Consider the following 22,035-nt stretch of genomic DNA (forward strand, 5'->3'; position numbering starts at 1 on the left):
ATCTGGCCGGGTGGGGAGTGCCAGCTGGCAACAGGGTCCACTGAGGCACTGACTCCCTGCCCTGGGGCTCTCAGCAAGTCTAGCCAGCCAGCCTCCATTTTCCCAAGTGTAAAATGGGTGTCAGGCCATTTGCTTCTGTGGGAGGGCCTGGAGGGCTATAATTATGGGAGGGTGTGTGAAGTCCTGGGAGCCCTCGATGGGGTTTTGCAAGGAGGCTGCAGACAGCCATGGGTCATGACTGCTTGGGAGAGTTATGAAATTCCTTTAGTAAAAGGAACCATGTGGGGAGTGGGCGAGAGGGGGAGATGGCGACCCAGGAAGAGAGTGTCTGGCGCCCTTGGGAAGACATCTTAGTACACACCAAAGCCCTATCTCACAATTCAATCAAGTTGTTGCTTCTGTTCATACCAAAAGGGCCTTTTTAAAATACAATTAGGCTCTGTTTTATTATGTGTGACAGACGAGGCCATTAACCATTCCGACTATTAAATCAGACTTCATTAAAAAAAATGGAAGTAACTGTAAATTGCCTTGGGTCACGATCGTTTAGAGCCGAGACATTTCAAAGAAAAACATTAGGGAGCTCACGACCATGATGAAGTTAATCAATTTGACATCCCACCGAGGGCCGGGTGTGCCTGCACCAGAAGAGCTGCTGCACAGCCTCTCCCCAGAGCCCGGCTCCTGGGGAGCAGGGGGGTCTCTGCCTCTCCTCTCTCCAAAGGAGAGCTGGGAAGGCTATGAAAATAACTTGGAAATTTGGGGGAAAGGGAATTTCTTGTCTCTCAGTGAGGTGTTATTGGTTTGCTTTTCTGAAAAACTATCTAAATATATCAAATGTGATACCAAGTCATACATAATACATTTTTATGTTTTTGCACCAGAAAGTGACTTTAGAGCTGTAAGGAGCAGTGCTATATAAGAATAATGTGTCTTCCTTGGCCCTCTAAGTGGGGTGGGGTGGCTTCCACGGGCTTCCTCATTTCTGGACAGGTTGTGCCCTTTCTCCAGGTGTCTACTTCTTGGCAGGAGTCCTGAGGGAGAGACCCCTGCCCTGGGGTGAATTTTGCCCTCCTCTCCTTTGTGGGGGTAGAAAAGGAGGGATGGACAGGGCAGAACAGCCCAGAAGGCTACAAAAAGATGGGGGTAAACCCAGCCCCCACACCTTCTCCCCCAGGCCTTGCTGAGCCCAGAGAGAGCAAACCCCAGTGTTCCTCCAAGGCTAAGGAGAGGTGGGGGCTGAGTTGTGTCTGGGACGCCTCCTGGCCTTGAGATAGCAACAGGCATGGCAGGGGTGGGGATGGGCGGAGACCACTCAAGGCCAATTCAGGAGGTGTGGGAGCCAGGGTGGGGGATAGGTAATGAGAGGAAGGTCTGGTTGTAAAGCCCTGGAAGGTGGGGTCCTGTCTAAGCAGGAATTTCCTGGCTGGATTATTAGCATAAGTCCATGGTGGGGGTGGAAGAGCATGTTTATCTGGAACGCAGAGATGGGAGGAGCAGGCGCCCAGCTTCAGAGAGCTTGCCTCTGGGACCTTACGCGCTCTCTCCCTTTTCCTACTGTCCTGCTGATTGAGGTGCACCAAGGGCCCACCTGAATGCCAAGCCTGCTTTCCTTCTGGTATGGGCTGCACGAGGCTCACCTACCTCCTCCACGAAGCCCCCCAGACACTACCCCGGCTGTACCCTCTGCTTGGGGACTCTCTTACCTCCCTGCTCTGCTGGCACTGTCTGAAAGCTGCTAGATCAAGTAGGCCCTTGCCAGCAAGCCTCTGTTCAGTCTCCATCTCTCTCTGTTCCAGCACGCCTTCTTCCCGGTCCTCGGCTTTACTGCTCTAGATCATTCCTACAGCCCAAGGACACCTTTGCTAGTCTCAAGCCCCTTCAGAAGATGTCCCCACCCACCTCTCTGGCCTCACCTCCTGCCTCTCTGCTCCAAATTCTTAGCACTTTGCACTGTGGTTTCTTCCAGCCTCCTTAACTTTGGTTCCTTTTGCCTAAACTGCTTGTTCCTGTTTTCTCAGCCCAGGGAGGCTCTTTTCAGATTGCTCAGGGTTGGTGACTCACAGTATCTTCCTCCCTTTCTTCACTCTCTTTCCCTCCCTCCCTCCCTCCCTCCCTCCCTCCCTCCCTCCCTCCCTCCCTCCCTCCCTCCCTCCCTCCTCCCTCCTTCCTTCCTTCCTTCCTTCCTTCCTTCCTTCCTTCCTACAATATTTCCTGAGCACCATCTGTGCCAAGCACAAGATCTCTGCTTCACAGAACTGCAAAGACAGTAAAGAAATGCGCTGTCAGGAGGTGATGGCACCGTGGAGAAACACAGGGCAGGGTAAAGGGAGAGGGAGCGAAGGGGAGCGGTCAGGGAAGGCCCCTATGGCAAAGGGGCATTGGAGCAGAGACCTGAAGGAAGTGAGGGAGAGGTCACTGCTGCAGTGTCCTAGCGCTGGGGCGGGGACATGCCCACGTGTGTCCCAAAACAAAGCTCCATGACTGGGACAGCTCTGGGGCCAGTTGTGCATCATATTGTCACAGCTGTAGTTATGCTAGCCTGTTTCCCCTGGCCTCTCGAGCCACGTGGGGGCAAGGATGTGTCCTATTACTCTCTGAATCTGTGCTCTGGAGCCATATGCAGCATCAGGCACCTGCAGGTAATTGGCATGCACCTGTGGATTAAAACAATGAATGAATGCCTGAACATGGGGAAAGAATGAGCAGATTTCTGGACTTGAGCGAGGCTGTGGGGAGGAGAGAAAGAAGGAAAGATACATCTGGTTTTTGTATTAAAGGAATTTTCAACTAATTAGAGAGAAAAGACATGCACACATCTAAAATTAAGACTACTTTAAAAACCTAGTTTAGATATAAAGTTAAATAACTTTAGGTGATACCTTAGAATCCATTAATTCCACATTTTGTCCAGGATGAGTGTCAAACACTTCCAAGTCCCTTAGATGCCCCTACATTTACTCCAAGAATACTCCAGAATGCTTCTTTGGGGGTGGCTTCCTGGGCTGCTTCAGATTCATGAATTGTTCCCTGGCCTCTGAGATCCTTACTTACCTGTTTTTAACCCCAAACTCCCTCCCCGGAGTGATGTTACTCCCTCACTCAGCAATGGTTGTACATCCCGGATTCTTTGTATTGTCTTCCTAGCAAGCATCATGAGAAACTGCCTCTGTATGTTTTTCTCTATTTGCTTACTTGGAGCAAATAAGCTGACTGTGGTGAGCTTGTATTGTATCATCTGTCTCCCCACCACCAGCGTGTAAGCTACCTGAGGGCAGGGACCATGTCTGTTGTGTCCACTTTGTATTCCCATGCTTACAGTAGCGCTGGTTCTCAAGAAATACATAATGAATGAATGAATGAATGTCAAGAAAACCTGTACTATTTCCAAAAACTCAACCTATTCTGGAAGGATGGAGATTGTTAGCCCACTACAGGCATCTCCTTGATGATGGAGCCATGTGTCCCTTGTCTCTGGATTCCTCATCCTGGCATGGTGCTCAGCATGTAGGTATGTCCGACACATACCTGCAAGGGGGATTGGGCAAAAGAGGGCCCTTTGGAGCCTGCAGCAGTAACTGGCAACTCTCTGTGGCCAGCACAGTGTCGGGCTCCTGTGGGCAATTGGCATATGCCTGTAGAGTGGCAAAATGAACAAATGTAGGGACAAAGGGAGAGATGAATGCATTTCTGGTCTTGTGCAAATACCTGTCGTCAGGTGTCCACTAATGTTATCTTGCCCCAGTAAAGCAGGACAGAGCCTTACATTCCGGCCACAGTGCTCTGTGACCCCAACTTGTGACTCTCTTCTCCAGCCAGAAGCAGGTCACAGCGGTGGCTTCTCTGGGACTCCACACTGCCAGTGTTCATTCTTTTTTCCTAACTGTGCCAGTGCTGAGAGAGTAAAATGTGTGTTTATTTTAATTTTTTCTTTCTTTTTTTGAGGGCAGGGGGATGGAGTCTCACTCTGTTGCCCAGGCTGGAGGGCAGTGGCGCGATCTCGGCTTACTGCAAGCTCCCCCTCCCGGGTTCATGCCATTCTCCTGCCTCAGCCTCCCGAGTAGCTGGGACTACAGGCACCCGCCACCATGCCTGGCTAATTTTTTTGTATTTTTAGTAGAAACGGGGTTTCACCATGTTAGCCAGGATGGTCTTAATCTCCCCTCGGCCTCCCAAAGTGCTGGCATTACAGGTGTAAGCCATGTGTCCCTTGAAGATACTGTGAGTCACCAACCCTGAGCAATCTGAAAAGAGCCTCCCTGGGCTGAGAAAACAGGAACAAGCAGTTTAGGCAAAAGGAACCAAAGTTAAGGAGGCTGGAAGAAACCACAGTGCAAAGTGCTAAGCCACCATGAGCCACCGTGCCTGGCCTTTTTTTTTTTTTTTTTTGAGACAGAGTCTCACTCTGTTGCCTGGACTGGAGTGCAAGTGGCACGATCTCAGCTCACTGCAATCTCTGCCTCCTGGACTCAAAGGATCCTCCCACCTCAGTCTGCTGAGTAGCTGGGACCACAAGCGCATGCCAGCATGCCCAGCTAATTTTTGTATGTTTTGTAGAGACAGAGTTTTGCCATGTTGTCCAGGCTGGTCTTGAACTCCTGGACCCAAGCAATCCACTCCCTTTGGCCTCCCAATGTGCTGGGACTATAGATGTGAGCCGCCTTGCCTGGCCCATTTTAATTTTACTTTGTTATTTTTAGACACAGACTCTTGCTCTGTTACCCAGGCTGGAGTGCAGCAGTGCAATCACAGCTTACTGTAGCCTTAATCTCCTGGGCTCAAGTGATCCTCCCTCCTCAGTCTCCCGAGCACCTGGGACTACAAGGCACACACCTCCATGCCCAGCTAATTAAAAAAAAAATTTTTTTTTAGAGATGGAGTCTTGCTATGTTGCCCAGGCTAGTCTCAAACTCCTGGCCTCCAGCGATCCTCCTGCCTCAGCATCCCAGAATGCAGGGATTACAGGCATGAACCATCACATGTGGCCCAAAATGTGTGTTTGGATAAAACCTTGAGGGTTTGGGATGAGGTTTGGTGGGCCCTGGCAATGAGAGTGTATGAGTGAATGTCTGTATTGTTTCCATTTGTGTCATTCCCTTATGTGTGACTTTCTGCAAAGATGGGATTCAATACAGAAGAGAACCAGGCCTCAGTCTTTTCTTTGAGTGAGAAGTCTAAAATATAAGTCCTTAAAAATTTTAGCCTGGGGCAAGCAAAATCTGAGTTATCTTATCCATGGGTACTCACAGGTAGGGATGTGACGGGTTCATCACTCCGGCCAGTTGGTTGCGTGATCTTGTTCTTGGGTTGCAGGCAGGCCCCCCTGGGCCTTGTCCCTGCCACGGGCCAGAGGAAAAATGGGCTCCCGCATTCCAGCCAAGCAAACACCATCTTCCCCCTCATCGTACTTCCTGCACGTCCCTCACCAGGTACCCACGTGCCCTGGAGATTGTTGCTGTTGCCAACCGTTGTGATTTTAATCCTTGCTTTGTTTTTCCTTCCTGGAGACCAGGGACCTTCCTGAGGTTTGTCCCTGCAAAACTTCTCCCAGGCACTCTGTGGCCGTTTCCTCCAAAGACCACTCCCTGGGGAGGAATGAGTCACTAGAACAGGTCTGGGGGGCAGGGGACTGGCTTCTGGGGGGGTGGGGGTCCCACTATTCTTTTCTTTGGCTCTTTGCCTGGAGCATGTCTAAGCGAGCATGTTGAGGGCCCCTGGTTCTCCTGGCAGCCATGGTGCTTTCCGCAGCTTTCCGTTCCGAGAGGGGCCACTGTCTCTGGAGGTTGGGGAGGCTTTCTGCTCCTACCCAGTCGTGGCCATTAGCAATGCCTGATGCTAGGAGAGCGCCCAAGGAGCTGCTGGTGTGTCCTGGAGCAAGCTCGCTCCCTGGGGTCCTGCCTGCACCGCCCGACCCCCAATGCCCCAGCTTCCTGCCCTCGGATCCTAACCCTTGACTCTCTCAGCCCTGCACTGGGAGCCAGCCATGATGAATTCCAGCTGAAACTACCTTTCCCTAGCTGGGTAGTCTTTGCAAATCACTTCTCACCAGCCCCTAGCTTCCCCGCCTGTTAAAGGAGGGTTAAAAAGAAAAAAATTTAAAAATGCCACCCTGTCTTGCCCACCTTGTGGAGCAGGAGCCTGTTGTGAAGCCCACATTAGCTGAGGCTGGAGACATGGCTTAGAAAGTGCAGGGCACTGTGCAGATACAAGGCTGCAGCTATTTTTATTTTTAACATCGTAATCCTGTGTGTCTCTGGGCAATCCTGACCTTGAGAAGAGACAGCCATTAGGGGATACATAAGCCTATAAAGGGGAGGTAATGAAAAATATTGAGGCCGAGATTAATTTTCTTAAGCAATCATGAAAAAGCAAGAGGTTTGTGCTAATAGTTAACAAAAATGTCACTTGCCTTTTTTCATTCTGCCATATTATTATATAAATACATAGTCTATGGAAAAATAGACTATGATAAAATGTTTGTTTATAAAATAAACAGAAAATAAATCACTGAAAGAGCAAGCCAAGCCCATCACCATTGGCTATGTTATTCTCTGACTTCTCCACTCTGGAATTATGGTGTTTTCCACAGAGCCTTTGCCACGCTCAGAAATACCCGCCTCACTCCGGGGGCACTGTCCCCACTGTCTCTTGCTCAGAGGTGGCCTCTGGCTCTGGGGGAGATGAGTCTTCCCTCTTCACTGTCACTGGGATTTCCAGCTGATTCCAATGATCTTTTACTTCAAGGCATCCTCACTGAGGGACCTCCCTGCACCATCAATGAACAGTCATGATTTCAGGGTTTGGAAAAAGGGATTAAAAGAGGCATTCAAAAAGTGGTGCCTGGGGACGGAGCCTGGCAGTCTTATTGGGTTTCTTGAACAACCCTTCCCCCACTCCCCGCTCACTCTCCATGACTATTTCAAGCCTTCCTCATTTTCCTCAACTCTCCTGTGTGCCTTCCCCTCACGGGCACCTGAGGACCAAGCGCTGTGCTCAACAGCCATCAGATGGCAGCACGTGCCGGGCCTCCCAGCCGGCCTTCTCTCATTGCCTTTCCTTCTGCCTTCCTGCTGTGACACCCTGAGCCTTGCTCCCATGGTCAACTGCCCCCTCTCCCATGTCTTGACTCCCCCTCACTCCTTGATCAAGATGCTCTGCCTCCCCTATGGCGAAAGAAAACCTCCCTCAACTCCTTGTCCTTCTACTCTCCTGCCCAGTCGAGCTTGTCAGAAAAGGCACCTACACATCCCTTCTGCTCTCCTTCACCCCGCTTTGTTCCCCAACCCACTCTGGGTGGACTTCTGACACTGAACCTGCTTCCTTGGTGCTGTGTGGGACTCCAGTCGGTGGGTGGGTGGGTGGATGGGTGGGATGGAACTGGCCCCTTCTCCTTCGTTAACTCTGTCTCTTCAGCCTCCACAAGAGCAACTCCCCCAGGCTATTCAAGCCACTGAATTTCTTACCCAGGGCTTAGGAGAGTTTCAGGAGCTATGGAGGGCTGGGACAAAGATTCCACTTCCAACTATTTTGCACTTCCCCTTGGATCTCCTGCAGGGAGATACCTAAAGACATAAGCCATTCAAATCAAGCCATGGAAAAGTGCTCAACCTTACTGCTAATTAGGCAAAGTGCAAATTAAAATCCCAGAAACATACCATTTCATACCCATTAGCATGGTAAAAAAAATTTTTTTTTTTTTCAGACAGAGTCTGGCTCTGTTGCCCAGCCTGGAGTGCAGTGGTGTGATCTCAGCTGACTGCAACCTCCACCTCCCGGGTTCCAGTGATTCTCCTGCCTTAGCCTCCTGAGTAGCTGGCATTACAGGTGCGTACCACCAAGGCTGGCTAATTTTTATGTTTTTATTAGAGACAAGGTTTTACCACGTTGGCCAGGCTGGTCTTGAACTCCTGACCTCAGGCAATCTGCCCGCCTCAGCCTCCCAAAGTGCTAGGATTACAGGAATGAGCCACCATACCAGCCAGTAAACATTTTTTAAAAGTCTGATAATACCAAGTGTAGACAAGGATGTGCTGAGATCAAAGGTACCCAGCTGGGAGTATCATTGGAAGAACCACTTTTGGGAGAAGTTTGGCAATATCCAGAGAGTTGAAGATGTTCCTGCCCCATGACCCGGGCATCACACTTCTAGGTCTGTGTTGCAGAGGAGTATGAGGAGCCTTGTTGGTGCAAAAATATTCTTGCAGGATCATTTGTGACATAAAAAATTGGAAACAACCAGAAAATAAATGTAAAACTTGTGCTCTATCCATATAGCAGTTAAAATGAATGAACTACAGTCACAGGCATCAACATAGATACATCTCAAAGACATCATGTTGAGTGGAAAAGACAAGTTGCAGAAGGAATGTCTAGTATGAGACTATTTGTATAATGTTTTAAGACATGCAAATTAGTACTATAAAATGTGTGTGGATACATAAATATGTATTAAAACTATAAAAATCTGCACAGGAATGATAAACACCAAATTCCTAAGAGGTTCTTTATTTTCCCTGGGGAGAAGGGGAATGATGGCAGGAACGATATGCAGGGATCAACTCGATCTGTTGTTCAGTTTCTTAGAAGTGAAAATCTGAAGCAAATGTGGCTTAATGTTCAATTTGATAAAGCCGGGTTGTGGGTAGATGTTTATCTTTGATGTTTATCTATATGTTTGATATGTTTTCTAATAAAGCCAGTCCATTAATGAAAAAGGCTACTTGGGCCTCCTCAACATTGGGGAGCATGAAGGATTTCTTCCATTCCAAATGGCTCTCCTGTCCTAGGGTGAAATCTTTTCTCCTCAGCTCTGGTGCCCTTTCTTCAAGGCACTGAGTTGGAAAACTCTGAAGTACAATGGTGGAAAGTTCTGCCCTTCCTCCAGGCTGAGCCTCTCTTCCAGAGTCCTGCCCTTCACATCATACAACTGAGCCTTTTGGTCTGGGTAGTGGCCAGCTTCAGCCTGATGTAAGAAAACATGGTGTTTGGGAGCCAGATTGGCTGGGTCTAGATGCTGGCTTTGCCACTTGACTGCACGACCTTGGGCAAGTTACTCCGACTCTCTCTGCCATAGAATGGAGGGTGCATGGGCAGGGGAGAAGGTGGTCCATGAGTCCAGGAAGGTGAGCAGGGGCAGCTGAGGGGGCTTGAGATCCTCATCCTATCCAGAACTGGGCTACTTGGCACAGAGTGACCAGGTCATATTGATACTGGGCAGCAGGAAATGGCAACCTGCTGTCCACTCATCCCAAACCACATCGGAATTGAAATGGACAGGATTGATGCTAAAATAATTTACTCAGACTGGTTTCTCTACCCAGATAACCAAGCAAGTGTCATTGAAAGCAAATCTGCTGTTGATTGCAGCAAACCCTTAGATAGGACAGGAAAGAAACCCAAGCCCCTCCAACTGGTGCAGAGCAGCTCAGAGGCCCTGCCTCTGTGAAAACTCTTTCCAGGGTTTATCTTACATCAAGCATTTCAAGGAAACCTAGATAATCTGGCTGCATGGGATCTCCTCAGAGCTCTCCAGAAGAGTCGTGAGCCTCTCATACCTCCATGCTCCTGCCTCTTGGGGGTGTTACAGCCACATCTCAGTGGTCCAGATTCTGGGGAGCTCACACCTGCCCTTTCATCCTGTCCTCTTATCTTCCCCAAGAGTGTTCACACGCATGGCCTTCTGTGATACTCGAGATGCAGGCCATGCTGGGATGAATACAGGGAATTGCTGTGGGTTAAACTGTGTCCTCCCAAAATTCATATGTTGAAATCCTAACCCTCAGTACCTCTGAATGGGATCTTACTTGGAAATGGGGTCATTGCAGATGGAATATGGTTAAGATGAGATCACTAAGGTGAGCCCTAAGCCAATATGAATGGTGTTCTTTTTTTTTTTTTTTTTTTTGAGATGGAGTCTCACTCTGTCACCCAGGCTGGAGTGCAGTCGCATGATCTCGGCTCACTGCAAGCTCCACTTCCTGGGTTCACGCCATTCTCCTGCCTCAGCCTCCCAAGTAGCTGGGACTACAGGTGCTTACCACCACGCCTGGCTAATATTTTTGTATTTTTTAGTAGAGATGGGGTTTCACCATGTTAGCCAGGATGGTCTTGATCTCCTGACCTCATGATCCGCCTGCCTCAGCCTTCCAAAGTGCTGGGATTACAGGTGTGAGCCACCGCGCCTGGCCATGAATGGTGTTCTTATAAAAAAGGAAGAATTTGGACCCATACACACACACACACACACACACACACACGCACAGAGAGACAGAGAGAGACAGAGAGAGAGAAAGAAAGAGAGAGAGAGAGACAGAGAGAAAGGCCATGTGAAGATGAAGGCAGAGATTGGGGTGATGCCTCTATCAGCCAAGGAACTCCAAAGATGACCAGCAAACCTCCAGAGGCTGGGAAGGAGGCCTGGAACAGATTCTGCCTCACCGCCCTCAGAAGGAACCAACTCTGCCAACACCTTGATCTTAAACTTCCAGCCTCCAGAAAATACATTTCTGTTGCCTAAGCCCCCAGTTTGTGGTATTTTGTTACAGCAGCTCTTAGCAAGCCAATACAGGGACTATGTGACCACCTTTCACCTGAGGACCCTGAGAGCAGTGGTGTGCTCAAGGTCACTCAGCTATTAAGGAAATTGAGCAAACACCTGGCTTCTCTGATGGTCTCTCCTTGGACAATTATGCGAGGGGGTCAGTGATTTCAATAGGGACTGGAAATAAAAACGTATTGCAGTTTATACTTCTATGAAGTGTGATATGTCACGACGGCTTCTGGGTGGGCTATTCCTGAGCTTGATTGAGATGGTGTTTGGGGAAAGTAATACTTTACTTATCACCTGTGGAAGATCACACAACTCGCCAGATTCAAGTGATGGGCCCCATCATAAAGACCACAGCCTTCAGACACACCGTCAGTGTGGCAGCTCATTATATAGCCAGTCCGGCATGTCTGGCTGCCTAATTTATGGGACCAATGGCATTTTGGCATGGCCTTGGCCTTCTGATCCTGTCATCCTTTCTGCCTTATATCCATGGGTGTGGACGATTCTAAACATCTTCCTTTGTGAGTTATTCTTTTCCTCCCCACAATGGTGCCAAGCTGGCTCCCACACTGTGGGTTGGAGGGCTGGAATTGAGCAGTGGGGAGTGTGTAGGAGGAGGCAGGACAGAGGCCACCCATCGGGAGACTCTTGACACAGTCTTGCCTCCATCTCTCCACCCACAGCTGTGTGGCCTTGGTCAAGCCACTTCCCCTTCTGAGCCCCAGTTTTCTTACCAGTAAATGGGAGATTGGGGAGTTGGGAAGACGAGTGCTTGTCAAATTGGGAGGAGGTTGGAGACCAACAAAGATGGTAAGAGGCACCAAGAGTGGGGCTGGCTCACCAGCTATTTTTGCCAGTGAAAAACCCCACCTAAGTGCCGGTTTCTCCAGCATGAGCCTGAGCAGGACAGCCAGGGTTGAGCATCTGTCAGCGCAAATGCTTTGCTCATGAGAGCCTCTGGCCGGGAGATACATATTTTTAGGTGAAAAATACAGGACACATGCATGAATTCTTAATTTTGTACAATTTAGTTGGCAAGCAGCTCTTAAAACAGAAGTCTCCTGAGATGGCGCATACTGAAACGTGTCTTTGGTTTTGAAAAGGTGGAACCACTGAGTTTTGAGCCCCAGGTTACCTCCTGCTCTGCAGCCTACGATCCTAGCCCCACACTGGGGTGGCACCCCTCCTCTCGGTGATCCAGGTGGATGGCAACCCCACCTGGATGGCTAGTCATTGACTGTGCCCCGTAACTCCCTCCACTGGTCATGTTACATCCTGCCTCTTCAGATTAGAATTCAAGGTCACCTGATATAGGAGAGTTTCCATCTCCAATTTGCAGGCAGTTGCCAACACCATCCTTGGCAATTTTTGTCTGTACCTCTGTGCTGAGCATGGTTTTTGTATGTCTTTGTATTGAATGTGGCATACCTTCCTTTAAGATGTGAAGCTCCTTGAGCATTGGAACAGAGTTATTCCAGCTAGAACTGGATCTGGGGCTACGGATTCTTCCAGCTTGTGGCCAGGACCTGCATGTCTGGTGTTGCAGCATCAGGCTCAATGAACAAGAGACTCAGAGCTTGGGTTGATGATGGTCAGCACAGCTGGTGAGGGGCAGAGCCGGAAAGCCAAGCTGAGTCTCACTGATTCCCTGTGCAGTGCTCTACCCTCCTCAGCAGTGCAGAGCCATGCCACAGCCCATCTGGTTCAAGGAGGCTGCAGAGATGGACTCAGAGGGCAGGACAGCCCTTAAGGGGCCTAATAACAAAACCCTGTAATAGCAACCGTGGTGGGAGAGAGAAGTGTTTTCCCAAGCTCGGAAGAAACACTGTGCAGAGGAGACATGGGCTCCAGGCCGACTTCAGAGGCAGGCGGAGGTGTCTATTCAGAGTCCAGGCTTGGGCTGGACTTACATGGACCCCCTGAGGTGACTCCTGGAGGCACACAGGCACAGTGGAGAATCATGAAACCACAGTGATTGCTATCGTTCATCCACCTCCCCTTTCTTCTCTAGTAATAAAATTTTGTTTGCTGTTTTTTTGTTTTTTGTTTTTTGGGTTTTTTTTTTTTTAAGTGAGGCACTTGGCTACCCAACATAAAGGGTACATTTCCTAGTCTCCCTGGCTGTGACTAAGTTCTAGCCTATGGGGATGTAAGCAACAGTGAGGAAGTGTTCTTAGAAAGAAAGGATGTTCCTTTTTCTTCTCCTTTTCTTTTTGCTGCTCTCTGAAAAGCAGATGAGATGGCTGGTGCTGGAGGAGCAATCCTGGGCCTTGAAATGACCCTGTGAACCACACCTGATGGAACTCCAAGATAAAAGCCACCTCATCATGACACTATGGGGTGTCTCAGCAGCCCTGGTCCACCTACTTTTTGTCTTCTGTGTGAGATAGAAGTAAGTTTCTATTTTCTTTAGGCCACTGTTTCTTTGGGGTTTCTGTCCCCTAAGCTCCAGAGAACCCTTTATTCCTTTTTCCAGTTTTCTTGCAATTCTTCTGATTACCTTTTGATGCTGGTTTATCACAAATACCTCTCTACAACTTGTTAAAACTCCCCTGTCTTGGTAAAGAGAGAACAGAGCTTATTCAGGCTCTGAGCCTTTGGTAGGCAGTAGATCTAAGTGTAATTTATTGACATTGTTTTGTTTTGTTTTGTTTCTATGGTATTTATTTTTAGGTTACCATTTACTTAAAGTAAATGATGTTACTTTTCCATTTACAATAGTGACATGAGGTCATTTTCCTTTTTAAATAATTTACTTGAGCAAAAACAATTGAGTCGATTTAAAAGATATTAAGTGACTAAGAGTGCAGGTTATGTCAGCCATGGCCGAAATCAAAGAGGTGGCTGGAGGATGACAATGTTTGGGAAGCAAGGCTCTAGGTTGTGCTGCTTCAGAAAGAATTGGCTAAATATTCTTCCTCTAATATTTTATGACTTTCATTTTTGATAATTCAAAATATTCTTGTAATGGGGCTCCCATAGACCAAGCATAGTAGTTAAGAGTGTGGGCTCTGAAGCTAGACTCCCCAGGTTCAATTCCTTGCTCCTCCAATTGCTAGCTGTGTAACCTTGGGCAAACTACTGTACCTCTCTGTGCTCGACATCTCATCTGTAAAATGGAGCTGATGACGTGTTTGGGAGGACTAAGTGACTAATTGCTCATAACGTACTGAACGGAGTGTCTGGTGTGTATTAAATGTGCAATAAATGGCAGCTGTTATTATGCTTGGTTTATGTGACTTGGACACACCAACATGTTGATGTTGAGAGCTTTATATTAAGCTTTTTGGAGTAGAATAACTGATTTGATGCTTGAGGAGTTTCATATTGTAAAGGGAAGGTACACCACATTCAACCCAGAGAAATATACAAAAGTCGTTCTCAACACGGAGCTACAAACAAAAATTGCCAAGGATGGTCATGGCAACTGCCAGCAAATTGGAGATGGAAATTCTCCAAATCAGGTGACCTTGAATTCTAATCTTTAGAAGGAAGGTGTCATGTGACCAGGGAGTGAGGGAGGCTGTAACATCCGTATTCACATACATTCAAGGTTTATTGAAGACCTTTGTTAGAACTTTGTATCCAATGCTTGAGCTAAAATAGATCTTTTACTGCAGCAAAACAACATAAAAACAACCTTTATGATTTACTTCAATCCTATTGGGTGCCTGCGTAGGCTTTAGGAGTTTAGGAATATTACATCTAAGAATTTCCACCACTGAACACGTAAAGACAGACACATGACCGCCCTGGCCTGCACCATGGAAGGCCACATGGTTTGGTGGAAAGAGCACTGGGCTGGGAGCCAGTAGACTTGGGTTCTAGTCTTCTTCTTGCCCCTGTGTGACTTTGGGTAACTCTAGTCACTCCTTTCAGCCTCTTTCCTCATCGTAAATTAAAATAACTGCATCAGACGAAGAAGCCTCTGTCATTTGATTACTCTTTATCTCAGGAAACAGCAGGAAGATGAGGCAAAGTCCCAACTTACCCTAGGTATTGGACAGGGTGTGGACTTTGGAGCTGGATAGATCTGGGTTCAAGCTCACTCCTTTACTTATTAGTGGGGAGGTTTGAGGCTAGTTTTTCAACCATACTGAGCCTCAGTTTTCTTAGCTGTAACATGGGAATAATAGTACTTATGTAGGGATGCTGTAGAAACAGGAATAACATTGAATAGGCATCTCACAGAAAAAGCAATGTAAATGGATGAAGTGCACATGAAAAGATGCTCAGGTTCTCTCTCAATGAATGAATTAGGACTCAAAATAGCCAGATCCCATTTTACCCATCAAATTGGCAAATATTGAAAGTCTAATAATTCTCAATGTTGGGGAGGATGTGAGGAGATTCTTATCTCGTATGTAGTCTTATTCTTATCTCATATGTAGTCCTTGGTGGGACTACAGACTGGAGCAACTATTTTAAAACACCTTTTATTTGACCAGGTGTGGCGACTCATGCCTGTAATCCCAGAACTTTGGGAGGCCAAGGTGGGCAGATCACTCGAGGCCAGGAGTTGGAGACCATCTGGCCAATATGGCGAAACCCCATCTCTACTAAAAATGCAAAAAAAATTAGCTGGGTGTGGTGCATGCCTGTCCCAGTCATTTGGGAGGCTGAGGCACAAGAATTGCTCAAACCCAGGAGGTGGAGGTTGCAGTGAGCCAGGATCCTGCCATTGCACTCCAGCCTGGGTGACAGAGCGAGACACTCTCTCAAGAAAAAAAAAAAAAAAAAAAAAAATTGCTTCTCAGCCTTTTGGCTAAGATCAGGTGTTAAAACATATTTTATTTTGAAATAATCTAAATGTATAGAAGAGTTGCTGAGAAAGTTTAGAGAGGTTCGGTGTGCTCTTCATCCAGCTTCTCCTAATGCTAACATTTTACATCACTATGGTACAATGATAAAAACTAAGAGAGTATTAACATTGGGACCATATTATTAACAAAACTACAGACTTCATTTAGATTTTCCCACTTTTTCTACATATGTCCCTTTCTGTTCCAGGATCCAATCCAGATTACCATGTTATGTTAATCTCTATGCTTACTTTAATCACCTCCAAACTGTGACAGTTCCCCAGAATTTTATTTATTTATTTTTTTGAGACAGAGTCTTGCTCTGTCACCCAGGCTGTAGTGCAGTGGCCCGATTTCGGCTCACTGCAAGTTCCATCTCCCAGATTCATGCCATTCTCCTGCCTCAGCCTCTTGAGTAGCTGGGACTACAGGCGCCACCACGCCCGGCTAATTTTTTGTATTTTTTTTAGTAGAGACAGGGTTTCACCGTGTTAGCCAGGATGGTCTTGATCTCCTGACCTCGTGATCCACCCGCCTCGGCCTTCCAAAGTGCTGGGATTACAGGCGTGAGCCACCGTGCCCAGCCTAGTTCCCCAGAATTTTCTTTTGTCGACTCAACACTTTTTAGAAGTCCTTTTCTGATATTTTGTAGAATGTCCCTCAATTTGGATTTGTCTGATGGTTTCTGCTGGTTAGAGTGAGGTGATAGAATTTTGGGAGGAAGACCACAGAGGTGATGTGTCCTTCTCAGTGCATGGCATCAGGGGTTGTGTGGTGTCACTAGGTCTTACTATGGTGATGTTAACTTTGATCACTCGATTTAGGTGGTGTCCGTCAGCTTTATCCATGACAAAGTTAATATTTTCCTCTCCTTAACACTCTGTTAGAAGAGAGTCACTATGTCCCAGCCCATACTCAAGGAGAGAGAAATTAAGGTCTACCTCCAAGGGAGACGTATCAAAGAATTTGTTAACATGTCTCACTACAGTAACTAATAAGTATTTTCAGGAAGATATTTTGAATATACATCCTGTTTTTTTTTCTTAAACTTTCACCTGTTAATGTTAGCATTAATTCAGAGGTGGAGCCAGCTTCTGCTTACAGTAATTGTAATTGTGATGTTCTAATGGCGATCTTCTATTTTTCTCATTTGTTCTACATTTATTAGTTGGAATTATTATTATTTTTTTACAGGCAGGGTCTCGCTCTATCACTCAGGCTGGAGTGTAGTGGCATGATCACAGCTCACTGCAGCTTCAACCTCCTGGGTTCAAGTGATCCTCCTACCTCAGTTTCCTGAGTAGCTGGGACTACAGGCATGTGCCAGCATGCCCAGCTATTAGTTGGAGTTTATTTGTTTATGCAATCATTTATTTATTTCATTCTTTGGTATTGGGAGCCTTTTTAGAGTGGCTTGTGTCCTTTGACATGACCCCATAATTTTTTTTGAACACTTTCTTTCTTTCTGGTACCACAGGATACTCTTAGTTCATCTTGTAGTTTTCTTACTCCAACTCTGGTTCAACCATTTCTCCAAGGAGCCCTGATTCCTTTTACTGGGAAATGGTATTTAGAAACCAAAATCTTGCTATTAGATGTGCACATTGCTATTGGGATGTCACTGTTTCTAAGTCCTTTCAGTAGACAGAGAAATATGAATCAATCAATCAATCTATCTATCTATCTATCTATCTAATCTTTATTGTGATAATCATAAATTAGTTTGTGCTGATATCTCTAACACTAATTCAATGCAACAGGGTTCATTACAGTTTTCTGCCTTTGCTTATTTGTAACTTCTTTGTCCAATAGTGAGAAACTTGATTCTCATTTCTGTAATATATTTACTTATTTGTTCAACCCTAGTCTATATATAAAACAGTTTCAGAATCTAACAGTATCCCTATAGGAAACAAATTTACTAATGAAGACACAATGTTTGTGTAGTTCTCTTTGTCTTGTACCTTACAGCATTTAGGCAAAACACTGCTTTCGAAAGTCAGAATGCTTTAGGTCAAAAGCATTATTTTAAAAGTTGAAATCTAAATTTAAAATATACTTATTCTTTGTGCAGGCAATGTCGTTTTTAGGATTTTATATACTCTGTCAAATGTGTAAAAATATATGTGCAAGAATGTTTGCTGCAGCATGATTCGTAACAGTGAAAAATGGAGAAATACTAAAATGTCAGTTAGAAGGGATCACATTAAATACACTGTGGTACATAAATATTATGACACATACATGTAATAAAATGCTATATAGCCAATGAAAGGAAATAAAATCATTTTATTTGTAATGATTTGGAAATTAACAAAAAATAAAAATCACATTTATTATAGTATGATTTATTTAGTGTAGAAGAATTCAATATACATATACTTACTGATGGGGAGTGGAGCTGGAGTTGGGGGAGGTGTCTGAAGAGGATTGAAAGACTAATTTTTATTCTCTGTTCTACTCTGTACTATATGATTTTTTCTTATCTGAGTATACTTTACTTTTATAAAAGAAAACATTTAAAAGTGAAAAAAAAACTTGAAAAGAGAGGCATAAATGGGTACATGGAGGAGGTTTAAAAAATAGTAGCTGGTTCCATTTCTGATCTGGTGGGATGAGCTCCTGATAAACTTGTAATCCTACAAATAATAACAATAAATTCTGGAAAAAATACAAAAAAGCAATGACTTGAAGCCTCTGCAGAGTGAGAAAAATCAGGGAGAATTTGGAAGGGAGTTGAGACTTGGAAAAACAGACTGGCACATGGTGAATTTTCTGTTCTAATGGCTTCAGGCTGAAAACTGCTTGCTATGGCATTGTATGGAGTGACTAAAACTCTGATAGAAAATCTATCACTTTTCTGGCCTGAAATGTTAGAGGACAGAGCCTGGGGTAGCCACAACCGCTGGAACATGCAAGGATAATCCCAGAAAGAGGAGAGCCAAAAAGAGCAACTCTAAGTTCTGTGCATGAACTCAGATATCCAAATTGAGGGAATTTTTAACCCTTGTACCATACATGTGCTTGTAGCAAAGACTAATGGAACTGAACTGAGATTTGAATTGCTATCTACTTAAGGCAATTCAACTGAAATTTGAGTCTATCAAGTTAATTGTCTTCTAAAACAATAGCATTAGCATTCTTTGGAAGAATATAATAGAGTTTAGAATCTCCATGATATAAAATTCACAGTCTATGGTGCAATCCAAAATAACTTTGACATTCAAAGAACCAAAAAAATATGACTTTTCTTAAGTAAAAAGACATCAATGGAGGTCAATTATAAGATACCCTGCTAGAATGATCACATAAGAACTTTGAAGCCACTATTATATGCATGCTCAATGAGGTAATGGAAAATGTATTCATATGATTGAAAAGATAGGAAAACTCAACAGAGAAACAGGAAATATAAACAAGAGCCATATGAATTTTCTAGAGCTGAAAAATAGCACATTTGAACTAAAAAAATTTATAGAGTTCATAACAGTGTGGACCTAATAGCAGAATGGAGATGTCCCCCACCCCCCAACCCCCAAAAAGAATCAGTGAACAGAAAGGTACATCAATGAAAATTATCTAATCTGAAGAAGAAAGAGAAAAAAATGTTAAAAAAATGAACAAAACTGCCAGGAGCTGTAGGACACATATATGTGTACTAAGAGGCTCAGAGCAGGAGGAGAGAAAGAATGGGGTAGAAAAAATACTTAGAGAAATAGTGGCTGAAAATTTTCCAAATCTGGTGAAAGATATAAATGTATAGATTCAAAAAATGTGGTAAACCTCAAGTAGGATAAGTGCAAAGAAAACCACATCTAGATACATTAGAGTGAAACCATAGAAAATCAAAGATAAAGAGAAAATTTGGAAGCATCCAGAGAAAACAACACATGATATTCTGGGGAACAATAATTTTAACATCCACAGATTTCTCATAAGAAAACATGGAGGCCAAAAAATAGTGGAACACCATCTTTAAAGGTCTGAAAGAAGAAAAAAAAAACGCGTCAACTCAAAATTCTGTACCCAGCAAACATATTCTTAAAAAAAAAATAGACATTTATTTATTTTTCACATTTCCAACAGACCTGCACTGGAAGAAAAGCAAAGGACATTCTTTAAGCTGAAAGGAAATTATGTAAGAGAGAAACGTGGACCTCTAGGAAATAATAAGGAGCATCAGTAATGGTAAATATCTGGGTAAATATATTATTATTATTATTATCATCATCATCATCATCATCATTATTATTTGAGACAGGGTTTCTCTTCTGTTGCCCAGGCTGGAGTGCAGTGGGACACTCTTGGCTCACTACAACCTCCACTTCCCAGGCTTAAGTGATCCTCCTGCTTCAGCCTCCTGAGTAGCTTGGACTATAGGTGTGCGCCACCACACCCAGCAAATTTCAGTATTTTTAGTAGAGATGGGGTTTTGCCATGTTGGCCAGGCTGCTCTCAAACTCCTGACCTCAAGTGATCTCCCTGTCTCAACCTCCCAAAGTGCTGGGATTACAGGTGTGAGCCACTGTACCTGGCCATAATATTATTTTTTAATTTCAATTTCCTTGAAATACATAATGACTATTTTGGCTAGGCACGGTGGCTCACACCTGTAATCCCAGCACTTTGGGAGGCTGAGGCAGGTGGATTGCTTGAGCCCAGGAATTTGAGACCAGCCTGGGCAACATGGTGAAACGTCATCTCTACAAAAAATCCAAATATTAGCCTGGTGTAGTGGCACATGCCTGTGGACCCAGCAACTCAGGAGGCTGAGGTGGGAGGATCACCTGAGCCTAGGAGGTTGAGGCTGCAGTGAGCTTTGATCATGCCACTGTATTCAAGCCTGAGTGACAGAATGAGACCCTCTCACAAATACATACATACCTACACACATATGACTATTTAAAAAAGAAAGCATAGTGTTTCTTGCAGGCTACAGAATATGTGGATATAATATAAATGGCCGTTACAGCATAGGGAGTCCTGTGAGTGGGGTGGGGTGAGGGATAAATGGAACTGTACAGTTGTAAAGCATCCAAATTTTATGGGAAGGGACACAGTGTCAACTCTGTGAAAGATTAAGGATGCACACTGTAATCCCTAGTGTAACCTCCAAAAAATAATGCAAATGGTTCTAGCTAAGAAGTCAATAGATGCATTAAAATGTAATTCTAGAACATACTGCAATAGTCCAAAGATGGAAGGAAAGGAGTAACAGGGGAACAAAAACTGAGAAGAGATAAACAGATGATAGGTAATGAAAAGATAGACTTAGCTCCAATCCTATCAACAATTAAATTAAATGTTAATGGGCTAAGTAAGCACCCTAATTAATAAATAGTAATTCACATTATTCTTACCACCATTACCACTATAGACTGCAGAAGAGTGTGGTCATCTTCTGTTCTGGTCCATCTTTTAGAATATCACTCAGTCCATGAGCCTCTAAGGTTTGGCTTTGAGTAATCTGCTGCTTCTGGAATAACCTTACTTGTCTCCCCAGCAAGCAGGCAGGGTGCCCCTGCAAAGACCACCTCTCTGCCCTTTCTGTCCCTGCTGGGTGCCTAGGCTTAAGCTCATCTTGGATGCTTAGAGCAGCACAGAATCAGCACTAGAGAAGATACTAGGACTATCGAATCCATCTTGAAAAATGCCTCAGTTTCCCTTGATAGAAATCTGTCAACCAAGATTAGTCTCTAAGCAGAACTTTTTTTTTTTTTGAGATGGAATTTTGCTCTTGTTGCCTAGGCTGGAGTGCAATGGCGTGATCTCAGCTCACTGCAACCTCTGCCCCCTGGGTTCAAGTGATTCTTCTGCCTCGGTCTCCCAAATAGCTGGGATTACAGGCACATGACGCCATGCCTGGCTAATTGTTTGTTTTGTATTTTTAGTAGAAACGGGGTTTCACCATTTTAGCCAGGCTAGTCTTGAACTCCCGACCTCAAGTGATCTGCCTTGCCTTAGCCTCCCAAAGCCTTGGGATTATAGGCATGAGCCACTGCACCCGGCTCTAAGCAGAATTTTAAAGATAATTAGCGAGCACATAATATGTCTTGAAATTCTGCACAAAAAGATTTGCAGTAAAAAGTCAGCCTCCCTTCTATCCTGTATCCTTGAATCAATTTGAAAGAAGTTTTTAATGTGTTTAGCCTGAACCACCCTTGCAGGGGCGGGGCTGGCGGCCTAGAGACACTAGCAGCAGGAGCAGTTGGGTTTTACATTCTCTACTCAAGCAGATGTCTGCCTCATGTTCTTTTTTTAGCATTTGAAACCAACTTCCTGGAATCTATGTCCTCACTATGGCAAGTGATAGTATTCCAGAAAGCTTGTTTTTATGGAAAAAAATGTAGCTAAGCATGGTGGACTGGTCTTGCCAGCTTCATAAAATACAGAATTTGCATGAAGATGAAAGTCCTTTGTAACTAGGAGTTGAAGAGGTGTGGGTGGGGAGTGTACCCAGAAATAGTCTCTGCTGGTTAAATTTGAGGATTAAAGAAAGGTCATTGGTAAAACACCATTTAATATTGAAATGGTTTGGGATTTTGTTTTTCTTCAAAGGACAGAAGTAGAGTGGAAATGTGAGAAGGTCATGGACTATGAAGTCTAACAGGATTGGTTTTCATCCTCATTCTACCACTAATAGCTTTGGCAAGTCGCCTCTCTAAGCCTTACTTCTGCCATCTG

At 45.1% G+C, this 22,035-nt stretch overlaps 1 protein-coding gene across 7 annotated transcripts in view; it reads left to right on the forward strand.

Annotated features, from left to right (window-relative positions):
* The window catches only part of IER3IP1 (immediate early response 3 interacting protein 1), a 1,095,035-nt gene that overhangs the window by 436,632 nt on the left and 636,368 nt on the right, over window positions 1-22,035 (forward strand). The window contains exon 1 of one of the 7 annotated variants that reach the window (XM_050768199.1): window positions 1,453-1,456. The exons of 5 other annotated variants lie outside the window; for them this stretch is intronic. The gene's annotated coding sequence lies outside the window, so the exon portion shown is untranslated. Of the gene's footprint in view, window positions 1-1,452; window positions 1,457-17,741; window positions 17,746-22,035 lie in introns of those variants that run through there. One more of the 7 variants, XM_050768190.1, reaches the window with a different exon arrangement.

Source organism: Macaca thibetana, chromosome 18, assembly GCF_024542745.1.
Source record: "Macaca thibetana thibetana isolate TM-01 chromosome 18, ASM2454274v1, whole genome shotgun sequence".
NCBI classification, from domain to species: domain Eukaryota; kingdom Metazoa; phylum Chordata; class Mammalia; order Primates; family Cercopithecidae; genus Macaca; species Macaca thibetana.